The sequence below is a fragment of the Myotis daubentonii genome, chromosome 13 (genome assembly GCF_963259705.1).
Source record: "Myotis daubentonii chromosome 13, mMyoDau2.1, whole genome shotgun sequence".
Taxonomy (NCBI): Eukaryota; Metazoa; Chordata; class Mammalia; order Chiroptera; family Vespertilionidae; genus Myotis; species Myotis daubentonii.
The window spans coordinates 41,113,965-41,126,309 of NC_081852.1; the positions used below are offsets into that span (position 1 = coordinate 41,113,965).

General features: G+C 39.8%; 1 protein-coding gene across 2 annotated transcripts in view; it reads left to right on the forward strand.

Moving 5' to 3' along the window:
• The window catches only part of PLCE1 (phospholipase C epsilon 1), a 292,198-nt gene that overhangs the window by 1,841 nt on the left and 278,012 nt on the right, over positions 1 to 12,345 (forward strand). The gene's annotated exons all lie outside the window — the stretch shown is intronic.

Consider the following 12,345-nt stretch of genomic DNA (forward strand, 5'->3'; position numbering starts at 1 on the left):
TCCAGCAGCCATGCATAATAATAATCTTTGGTCCGTGCCTTGGGATCAAGCAAGAGGTGAGCTTGAGCTGGAGGGATGTTCTTCCAATCTTTCTAGTAACATAAGCTCCTTGGATGTGCTCCAGGCTTGACCTGTGTCATTAAAAATTCTGTGCTCAAGTGGGTTGTGGTGAAGCTAGATTCTAATGAAGGTGGTTGGTTTTCTTTTCCTGTTTGTAACTGGTGTTAATGACAGTCTTCTCTGGCTTTTGCTGTACACTTTAAAAAAATCATTCGATGTGCGATTTGTTACCTACAAAGGAACATTGGAAAGAATTGTGCTTCATGTTTTCTAAAGCAGAGAGGAGGGAATGTTTCCCATACCTGGGCAAGAAGCTGTATTTGCACAGAGTGAGGCTGCTCTGCACATGCATATGTTGGCAATCCTTGCCTTCCACACACCTGGCTGGTAAGCAGCCAATATAGGACAACTGGGGGCTTTAATTGGGGACTCTTTTTCTCTTCCCCAGGCTATGTCTGCTTAGGGAAGGGGACATCTAGGGGAGCACAACAATTTAGAGCTTCTGGGTTCAGAAGGGGAAGCAGGGAAAAAGCCAGAAAAAGCAGTAACAGCTTACAGAGTCAATTGGTTTGATCAAGTTGCTTTCCTCCCGACATTTGGTTAAGATCCTGGTATTGAGCAAGTGGGAATTTGGTTGAGGAGAGGGAAGACAGGTGACTGGGGGCATGCTACCCCTGTAGAAGGGCTGGGAGGTCTTGATGGGGGCATAGGGAAGCATATCGCCAGTTATATGCTTCCTAGAGGAGTGTTGGAAATAGGAGTGGGGGTTAAAGAAAGAAGATATCAAAGATATTCATTGTCATGGGCCAGCCTTGGGGCCTAGGAAGGAAAACTCTTCAACATCAGGTGGTCTTCTCTGCTCCCAGGGTGCAGATTTCCGGCTTAAACACTTTAATTTGTCTGTGTTGTGGCTTAAATAAGTTTAGGTGGGCCAAATTGGAACCCCACCCTCTATAGCTTTGCTGTCCACAAGCCCATGGCCCTTTACATTTAAATTTAAAATTATTTTTCTCATCTGGTGAGAACTATTTATACATTTTTATTCAGAAATGGATGTATATGTTTGCTGTGGATCCCATCTAGAGCAGGGGTGGGCCAACTTTTTGACTCGAGGGCCACAATGGGTTCTTAAACTGGACCGGAGGGCCCGAACAAAAGCATGGATGGAGTGTTTGTGTGAACTAATATAAATTCAAAGTAAACATCATTACATAAAAGGGTACAGCCTTTTTTTGTTTGTTTGTTTGTTTTTAGTTTTATTCATTTCAAACGCCTGCGGGCCGTAGTTTGCCCACAGCTGATCTAGAGTGTTTTCTAACAAATGGCATGTGTGCTGTTTTACTGTTACAAAAGCCAAAAAGCAAACCAACCTTCTGATTTTGGACAAGGAGGTATGGAGATGGGAAAACTGAGGGACTAAAAGGTTAAGTAACTTGCATGAAGTCACAGCCAGAGCCAGGATTTAGTCAGAAGAGGCTGGCTCCAGAGTTCATTCCCTTGACCACTGTACATTGGCCTCTGGGATCATCACCCAAAACAAATGACTGACTTTTTTGTCTGGGTGAAACCCAGCTGATTAGAAAGCCTCACATAGAGCTATGGCTAAATTGTTTAGCAGCTGAGGTTTTGAAATGTTATGGATATAGCTAAGCCACTATAAATAGGAATGCTTAGCAATTGTTTAGTTTGCCGCTTTCCACCTGTGCTAATCACAGTTGGCTCTGAGCCATTCGCTGTAGGTAAGAGGCTGCTCAGTGTGGGCATTGGTAAAACCACCGGGCCCTTGTTATAAAAGTTGTAGCACATAGGGGATTTGTATACTCATAACTATTGTGGGGTAGAAGGCGGGGGATGGTTTGGTTATGGGTAGAGCCATTCTGGTGGCCCACTGGGGTTCTGAGACTTCCTGGTATGGTTTCGGAGGATCTGGATCAACCCGACTCAATTGTAAGTCTCTCGAGGAGAAACTGTCAGTTCCTCTCTTCTTTCAGGAGGTTGACTGGAACTGCAGGGCTGGGCTGGGGTCAGCAATGGTCTTTTCATTCCCTCCCCAAGTAGTGGCAGGCCTAAGTGGTCCCTTCAAGGCTTTTTGGTCCAAACCTACATTTGAAGAAATTCTTGAAACCCCAAGGTTTCTCCTTTGAATATAAGAAAGTGTTCTGAATGCTCAGCAGACCTTCTAGCATGGGCTCTGCAAGACCCCCATCTCTCTGTATTCAGGGAGCATGTGTACCTCTTGTGGCCCAGTCTCCAAGGCCACTAGTGGTCATGACATCCGCAGTTATAATGGCTTAAGGTGTAGGGACAAGGCACTCTGTTGGTCACATACCAGTACAAGGGCTCTAGAATCAAATTTACCTGGGTTTGCCACCTACTAGCTGTTCAACCTTAGGCAAGCAATTAACCTTTCTGAAAAATAGTAATTTTTGGTGGTTGCTATGAGGCCTAAGTAAAATAATTCACCTATAGCACTTTGCATAGTGCCCCAAAAGTTAGCTACTAAATACTGTTGGTTTTCCCCTCTGGGCCTACCTAAATCTTGTCAGTGTTGTAACTTTAGGCTTCGGAGAGGCACCAAAGGTGTCCAAATTTTAATCCCCTGGAACCTGTAAATATGCTACTTTATGCGACAAAAAGGACTTGCAGATGGGATTTAAACTATTTTAAGATGAGGAGATTATCCTGGATTATCTGAGTGGGCCCATTCTATTCAAGAGGTTCCTTATCAAAGAGAGGCAAGAGGCCTGACTGGCGTGGCTCAGTGGTTGAATGTCGACCTATGAACCAGGAGGTCATGGTTAGATTCCTGGTCAGGGCACATGCCTGGGTTGTGGTCTTGATCCCAGTGGGGGGCATGGAGGAGGCAGCCGATCCATGATTCTCATCATTGATGTTTCTATCTCTCTCTCCCTTTCCCTTCCTCTCTGAAATATATACTAGTATATACATATATATAGCTATGTAGATTTAAAAAAATAACAACAACAAAAAGGGAGGCAAGAGAATCAGAGTCCCTAATAGGAGATAGGGGTAATGTGAGGAAGGGGTCAAGAGCCAAGGAATGTAGGCTACTTCTAGAAGCTGGAAAAGGCAAGAAAACAAATTCTTCCTTAGAGCCTCCAGAAGGAATGCAGCCCTACCAACCCATTTTAGACTTCTGACCTCCAGAACTATAAGATAAATTTGTATGGTTTAAGCCACTGAGTTTGTGGCAATTTGTCACCGCAGCAAGAGGAAACGAATATGGTGTGGAAGAGAAAAAAGAAAATGATCAGGAGTGAAAGGAAAGCTAGCAAAATAAGAGAACAATAATAGGCAGCATTTTGTGTGAACTTTGCTAGGTACTCTTCTAAGAACTTTATGTGTCTTAACCTGTCATCCTCACATAGTGTTCTGAGATTTTATTATCTTCATTATCACAGAAGAGGAAACTGAGGCACCAACAGGTTAAGTAACTTGTCCCAGGTTGCACAGCTAGTACAGGGTAGAGTTGGGATGTGAATCCCAGCAGTTTGGCACTCTTCACTGTTTCCCACATTACTTGTAATGGCAGGCATTTCTGTCTGTTAAGTCTGACAGTATCAGATGCGGAATGCAATGTTACTCTATGTAAGGAAAAAGCAATATTTGTATCTGCAAGAAGGAAGGTGATACCCTCCCTCTCCTCCCGCCACCCCCCACCCCCCCAAAAAAAACTGGTTATTGAAGTACTTGGTAAGTTTTTGCCATTTCTATTTCATATAATATGTGTGGACAGCCTGAAGCCGAGGACGCTGGCTCTGGGAGCAGCAGTTCCTGTGCTGGCCTCCCTCTCACTCTCCCACCTCTGTTCCTACAGCAGCCTCCCTCCCTCACCACAGACTGCTGGCCCTGGTACCCTGTTGGCTCTGCTTCCTACCTCTGCCTGTTTATTGGATTTGCCTCATTCCTGACTCTCTGCTCCAGCCCTGAATTCCATCTCCTCTGGCCCCTCATATACTCAAACTTGAGATGGTTCATGTCAGGGCCCAGATTGTGAGGTACCTCTAATTACTATTGGGGTGGGGGGGAGGTATTTTTGCCTTTTCCGTTTGGTTTAGCTGGCTGTTGGTTTTCTAGTTGTGTTTCTTTTGTTTCTCAAGCGCATAATTCTGAGATATTGATTTGGACCAGGGTTTTTCAAATTGTGTTTGAAGCCTCTACTGCATGAAGGCGTTGGTGGGAGACAGGGACCTCAGCCCTTCACCCTGCTTCTACTGAGCAGTCCTGCCTTATTTATTTAAGTTCTGCCTTAGATTTTACATGAACCAGGTTCTAATGCTAGAGAGACAAACACAGGAGATTGAAAAGAACTAAACCCAAGTCAAGGCACTATCTGTATGACAACTAAAGACTTGGATGTGCAAGAAATACAACTGGCCCAGCTGGTGTGGCTCAGTGGTTGAGTGTCAACCTATGAAGCAGGAGGTCATGGTTTGATTCCTGGTCAGGGAACATGTACAGGTTGCAGACTCGATCAGGCACATGCCTGGGTTACGGGCTCGATCTCCAGTGTAGGGCGTGCAGGAGGCAGCTAATCAGTGATTCTCTCTCATCATTGATGTTTCTATCTCTCTCTCCCTCTTCCTTCCTCTCTGAAATCAATAAAAATATATTTTAAAAAGAAATATAACTGCATTTTTTATAATTGCATTCCATAAGTTTGAGATCTGGAGCCCAGTTGCTTAAATTTGTTTACATCCTGGCTCCACTATTTATATACACTCTGTGTGACCTTGTGCAAAGTACTTGGCCTGTTTGGGCCTAAACTTCTTCATCTACCTAATGGAAGGGGTAATAGTAGTACCTACCTAATAAATGAGATAATTCATATAAAGGGCTTAGAACAGTGATACACAATAAGAATTCAACAAACATTAGCTCTTATGACCATTTTTATTACTGAGTCTCCCAATGAAATGGTAGAAGGAGAATCTAGCCTCTTCACAGGGGTCTGCTCTTTGGTGATGCTGAAGCTGGGGATCTGACTTCCATTATTCCTCTCTTTGCCTGGTGCCACTGAAATGCCCATTGTCCCTGCCCACAGGTGACTTCAAGTGCAGTGACACAGGGCCGCTTCTCATGGGTACATCAGCCTTTACCCAGAAGGCCTTCCTGGGGTCTCACTGCCTTCTGCCAGGACACAGGGTCCCTTCTACTTTCAGGATCTATAGGACTTTTCTTTTTACCTTCCATGCCTGCCAGCTATAGGGGCTGGATGGAGGAGCTGAGTGAAACTCCAGCCTTCTCCCTGTTCCTTCTCTAAGACATTTGGTCTAGAATTCAGACTTAATGCTTTTGAATCCTTTCCCCTCTGTCCTTATCGTTTATGAAAAGAATACAAAACAAAACATAAACAGGGTTGTTGGTCAAACAGTGCCATTATCTACTTAGTGGAGGCATTGCTGCTGGCTCTGTGGTGTGATCTGCTATGTAGTGGCCCCAATTAAATGTGCTCCATTTATAAAAAATACTGGAAGATCTTCAGAGAGGCTTGTTGTGTACACACAAATCCAGAGCTATAACAAAACCTGGTGAGCATTTATGTATTTTTATGGCTTTGTAAGAACAGCTACATTAAAATTTAAAAAAATGGTAAGGCTGCTGTATTCAGAATTAAGGAAGAGGCAGAAGCAAGGAGAGACTCTGTTTTGATGACTTCATTTTAGGATTGAACTATACAATATCACTGACTATGGAAAATCCAGGGAATGGAAAAAAAATCATTGGGAAAAACACATGTGACCAAGTACATACTACACATCTGGGAGTAAAATATCATATAACACGGTTTAATTTGGATATCACTGGAGTTGATTCAAGTTACTGTCATTTCTAAAGGAAGTTTCAATTCATTTGTTATTATTAATAACACGAACTCAGATTTCATTGATGAACATATTTTCACCTATGAAATGTTTGCCTGGAAGAACTGAAGCACTCTAATAGCCTGGTTTGTCAATCTCAGAGAGGGATAAAACTCACAGAAGTTAAGTATCTTGGCAAGAAATTGTATTCCTTTTTTTCTCCCCACAGGCAGAATGCATTTGGATGTCAAGACAGAGCATGAGCCTCACTTGGTCTGCAGTTATGTTAACTGCTGGGGTCTGAGCCATTCAGATTCACTTCTCTGCTATGCCATGCTAATTAGTTTCTAACTCCGAGGTTTAGTGTGCCGTTTAGTGTGCCGGAGGTTCTTTTTATTATTCTTATTATGCCTCTGGCATGGTTTAAAAAATGCAAGGTGGGAGGGATTGGTAAAGTTTAAGGCAGTTGTGGAAGAAATATGCCCAATTAAATAAATGTAAGAGAGGAACGCAAGAACTTCTTGGGCTATATGCACAGAAGCTACATAAATTTGCAAGAAGAATTCTAACAAGTGACTTTCCTGAGCCATCCGTGCAACATAGCAGCCAGACAGCCTTGCAGGTTCTCCCTTGACATTGCCTGGATCTCCGTTTTTGATTGCCTGGTGCTGACTGAGAATGGGCCAGGCCTCACCTCCAAGTCATGGGATGGCTGTCAACAGGTGAAGTGTGTTCCTGACGCAGGCAGGCAACCCCCGATCATATTAGTTACAGAGGATCAGAGAGCATGATTATTTCTAGCCATGCTGCATATTTCTAATGAATTAACACTGCCTGAGCAGCCAGGTATAAAATATGTCACTATTTAGGAGATATTAAAGGAAAAAAAGAATCTTTAATTCCAAAATAATTTTAACAACTAAAATTCTATCCTTTCATTATTAATGCAGACATGCATTTGTTTATTACTTTTTTATTGTATGCTATGCCATCCAATAATGAAATTGAGGGCTAGAAAGAAGGGGATCCAAATTCCCCTCTCTTGATTTTAAAGTTAAAGGAACTGGTCTCCTGAGAAACTCAATGTTTTGACCAAAGCCACCTAGCTGGGGAGTGGCAGAATTAGAACTTTTGTTTGCTTCAAACCAAATTGAGATCATACTGTAGATACATAATATACAATTATGGATCTTGAATTATTTGCTTAACAGTCCTCATTAAGATGTTCCCATGCCAGTAACTTTCTCAACCTTGATTTTAGTGATTGGTTCTTACTCTAATGGAGGGCTTACCGTTTCCCCTATTTTGGGGCACTTAGTTGTTGATTCCCTGATGTTTTTCTATTTAAATAACTCTCCATTTTCCAAATCTCTAATTCTTTCTTTAGCACAGAGTCCTAGAAGTGGAATTACTAGGTTTTCTTTAAAGGCTCCCAATATATACTACCAAAACGCACTCCAAAAAGTTTGTACCAATTTGTACTTCTACTAATGTACTAGAGCAGTCTTCCCAGTGGTATGTAGTGAGTGATACCAGTTTTGTGTGATATCTCTTATTTTTATGATTCATTTTTGCCAGTTTTGTAAGAAAAATTTGGTATTTCATAGTTTGACTGCATTTCTTTGATTACTAGAAATGAAAAGCATTAATATATACATATATTAAGTGCTTTCTCTTGATTAATTATTTAAACGTGTTCTTTGTCAATTTGTCTTCTTTTAGAGATTTCTTTAATGAATTAAGACTGTAACATACTTTTATCGGATATTTTTGCAAGCCTTTCCCTATCTTTGTCAGTTGATGCTGTTTTTCTCAACTAGTTCTTTTTTTTATTACAAAGTAATATAAGTTAATTTTGTATAATTGGGAAATAGAGAAAAGCACAATAAAGAAAAAAGTTCAAAGTCACCTACAATTCTATCATCTATAGTAATTACTAACATTTGGTTCATGGCTTTCTAGAGTTTTTGTTTGTTTGTGTTTTCCCAAATTGAGATCATGTTTACATGTTTTATAACTTGCTTCTTCAGCTAACTTTGTTAAATTTAATTAAGTATATTGTATTTATTCTCACAATAAAACAAAATTATGGTAATGAAATACCATATTTTTGAAATGTTTATCATGTTTGTTTGTTTTCATTAATCCTCATCTGAGGATATTTTTAAAGAGAGGGGAAGTGTGGAAGAGAGAGAGAGAGAGAGAGAGAGAGAGAGAGAGAGAGAGAGAGAGAGAGAGAGAGAACATCAATGTGGGAGGGGTCGGGGTGGGACAAAATGTTCTAACCACTTAGAAATACCAGCCAGGCCTATCATGTTTTTTAATGTACAGAAAAACTTAATTTTCATGGCCTTTAAACTGGTATTCTTTCATTACTTTCTGTGATTAACTTTATTTTTTAGCTATTTAGACTTTTAGTTACATTCAGCTTTTCCTTTGTAATCAGTTTTTTTGTGCATGAGTTTAAGACCTAACTTGTTTTCTAAATACTTAATCTTTCTTAATAATATATTTATTTCCCCTTGAATATATTTATGTTCCCTATATAATTTCCTTAAATGATATATTTATTGGATAATCCTAGATGATTCCTAACCTTATTTTGTATATTTTAAAGTCAGTTTTAGGCCCTGGATATCAATCTGTAAATTCTTGAATGACTACCACACTGTTTTGGTTGTGTTGATCCTATAATTTATATTAATATCACATAGAGCAAGTTATCTCACATTATAATTATTCTAACATTTCTTTTTTAAAAAACTTTTGGTGTTTTTAAATTAATGAACAACTTTTAAAAAAATATATTTTATTGATTTTTTACAGAGAGGAAGGGAGAGGGATAGAGAGTTAGAAACATCGATGAGAGAGAAACAACGATCAGCTGCCTCCTGCACACCCCCTACTGGGTACGTGCCCGCAACCAAGGTACATGCCCTTGACCAGAATTGAACCTGGGACCCTTGAGTCTGCAGGCCGACGCTCTATCCACTGAGCCAAACCGGTTAAGGCAATATATTTCTTAATTTACTCAACTGCTTTTATATCTCTTAGTTAAGTTTTGTGGTAGTATTCAAATTTATCATATAGTTCTTATTCATTTAGAAAATGTTTTATTTCTAATTTAATCCGCTTAATGTTTTAGCTGACTCTCCTGGCTTTCTAGGTAGAGAATTGTATTGTCCACAGATAATGACTACTTTGCTTTTAAATCAGAAATTTCTGGACATTCATAACAAAGAATGAGGATAATATACCTTTTTAATTTATTCCTGAAATTAATGGATATGCTTTCCATATTTACTAGTAAGTATGACATTGGCATAACATAGTTTAAATCACTTTGAGGAAGTAGTTTTATATTCATAGATTTAAAAAAGATTAAAGGGAGTTGAATTTTATCAAATGCTAAAAAAAAGTGATCTTTGAGATCATTTATGCCCCTTTTTCACATTTAACCTATCATTAAAGCATGTTTGCAATCTTGCTGTGGCAGTTTATTAAGTGATATCCTTAAATTAGAGATTAATCTAGAACTGATTTAGATTTTACTTTGGATTTTTTTAAAAAATAGCTTTATTTTAGCTGGGGTCCTCAAAGGCTTGTATTAAAATTTGCTTGCTGCTCCTGACTATGCATAGATTGAATTTCAAGAGACCCCTTGCACTTTCTTTCTTTTTATGATATTTTTATTTATTTCAGAGAGGAAGGAAGAGGGAGAGAGAGATAAGAAACATTAATGATGAGAGGGAATCATTGATCGGCCGCTTCTTGCATGCTCCCCTACTGGGGATCAAGCCCACAATCCGGGCATGTGCCCTTGACTGGAATTGAACCTGGGACCCTTCAGTCCGCAGGCTGACACTCCATCCATTGAGTCAAACCTGCTAGGTTCCCCTTGCACTTTCTTGAAAGTGATAGGCAACTTCAGATGTGAGAAGCTGGGGACACTGTTTCTGTGGAGAGGGTAAGGAGAATCAAGTGCCCACCATAGATTGGTTAATTGGAAATTGTGCTCTTAGAAAACGTTTTAGTGTTAATCAAGGCCTCTAAGTTTGTTCTTCCTATGAGATGAAAATGGAATGCCTTTTTCCCCTCTTAAGCTGGGATACTCTGATTTTTTTGTGTATTCTTCTCATAAGATAGGATTGGAACTCAGAGAGATAGGCACCATCCTTGAGGATTCCTGACACTCAATGTGGGAAGTGATGGGAAGTTAAATGGGGCAGCAAACCCAAAAGCTTGGGCTACATCATTACCTTAGAATCTAATAGTAGTCAAATTCAGTGTCAAGTCTTAGTTTAGATGAAAGGTTAAAACAAAAAGTATTTTAAAGGCATTTTGAAGGGAAGAGAGAGAGCAGTTACAAGACTTAAAAATATTAAATGGCAAATACTTTAAGTTTTCATTTAATCAGAGCCTACAGGTCTGAGAAACTGACCCAAACATTTAGCTACCATGTGGGTATCTGTGGATAATTTGAGAAGAATATGAGCCTAAGATAGAGGGAGGTGGTTGGTTGTCTTTCAGACTCTTACTACTTACATGTTGTCCCTCATTCTGTTTTCCCGTTTTTTTCCTACGATTTTGTTTCCCCCCAATCTTTTCTCATCCATTCAGTACTCAGACATTCAGCAGTCATTTTGAGTGACTCCTGTATGTCAGTCACTATGCTGGCTGATGGGGGTCCCCATAGCTACTGCTTACCTGAGTTTACCTGAGCTAGATGACAATTCAGGTGAGAACCTAATAATTTCTGTAATTTGTGAAACAAGATGTTATTCACTCTTCCCCTTTCTCAGTATTTCATATGGAAGGGTAGCATCAAACATCATGAGTGAGGATCATTTGTAAGTTGTAGAATTGGACAATGTTATGTTGAAGGGGCTTGCTTATAACTCGGTGACTTGACTCATGGGAAAGAGGCTTCTATTGCAGCTACTTGGTGTTTTTGCTAGTAAAACATTTTATCCTTTCTGAAGATCATTTCTTTTCAACTTGAATTCTGGAAACAAGGGCTGCTGGGACTGAAGGCAGCGCATTCCAGAGAATGGAGTAGACTGCACAAGGAGAGGCAGCGAATGCTCACCTTGTGACTGGCTCTATTCATTGCAGAGGATAAGGGAAAAACTTGGGAGAACGCCCAGAACATTGGTTGCTGTTGTATTGAGGAAGGCATTCAGGTTCATTTGGACTAAATAGTTCACACAAATGCTCTGCTACTGATTTATTGTTTTATTACACTCTTTGAAATTGAGTGCAATTGGTTGGTTCTGTAGAGAGGATGCTAACTGCATTTCTAATATTATACCCAGGATTTGCCATTAAAGATCTTTCAGTTCAATTAGGGACAGGGCACAGATACCTGAGATTTTCTTTTCTTCTTTTTTTTTATTCAGAAAAATTTCTCCTAAGTTTTTAATATGCTCTCTTTCTATATATTTTTCATTACCTTTTATTCCCCCTATATCCTCTTCCACCTCCACCCATCCCCTGCCCTTGTGGTCACCACACTGTTGTCCATGTCCATGAGTTCTTCCTCTTTTCTGCCGAATCCTCCCACTCCCTCAAACTTTCAGCCTGCTCTCTATCTATGAGTTTGTCTCTATTTTGCTTGTTAGTTCAGTTTGTTCATTAGATTCCACATATGAGTTAAATCATACGGTACTTGCCTTTCTCTGACTGGCTTATTTCGTTTAGCGTAATGCTTTCCAGGTCCATCTAAGCTGTCGAAAAAGGTAAAATTTTCTTTTCCTTTTTTTATTTTTTTAAATGACTGAATGGTATCCCATTGTGTAAATGTACCACTGCTTTTTTATTCACTCATCTACTGCTGGGCACTTAGGCTGCTTGCAAATCTTGGCTATTGTGCTAGTAAATAGCACTGCAATGAACACAGGTGTATAGTTTTTCAAATTAGCATTTCGGGTTTCTTCAGATAAATTCCCAGAAATAGAATTGCTGGGTCATAAGGCAATTCCATTTTTAATTTTTTGAGGTAACTATATTGCTTTCTACAGTGGCTGCACCAATCTGCATTGCCACCAACAGTGCACGAGGGTCCCCCTTTCTCCACATCCTCGCCAACACTTGTTTGTTGAGTTATTGAGGATAGCCATTCTGACAAGGATGAGGCGATATCTCATTGTGGTTTTAATTTGCATTTCTCTGATGATTAGTGATATTGAGCATCTTTTCTAATGTTTATGGCCATCCGTATGTCCTCTTTGGAGAAGTGTCTATTCAGGTCCGTTGCCCGTTTTTTAATTGGATTGTTTGTTTTTTTGGTGTTGAGTTTTAGAAGTTATCTATAAATTTCGGATATTTAGCCCTTATCAGATGTATGAGCGATATGTTTTCCCATTCAAAAACATACAAATAATTGAGATTTTCACCGTCTTTACCAAAAAAATGGCTGAGTCCTGGGCTTGCTGTTACATGGCTTGAATCCAGGCGAGGG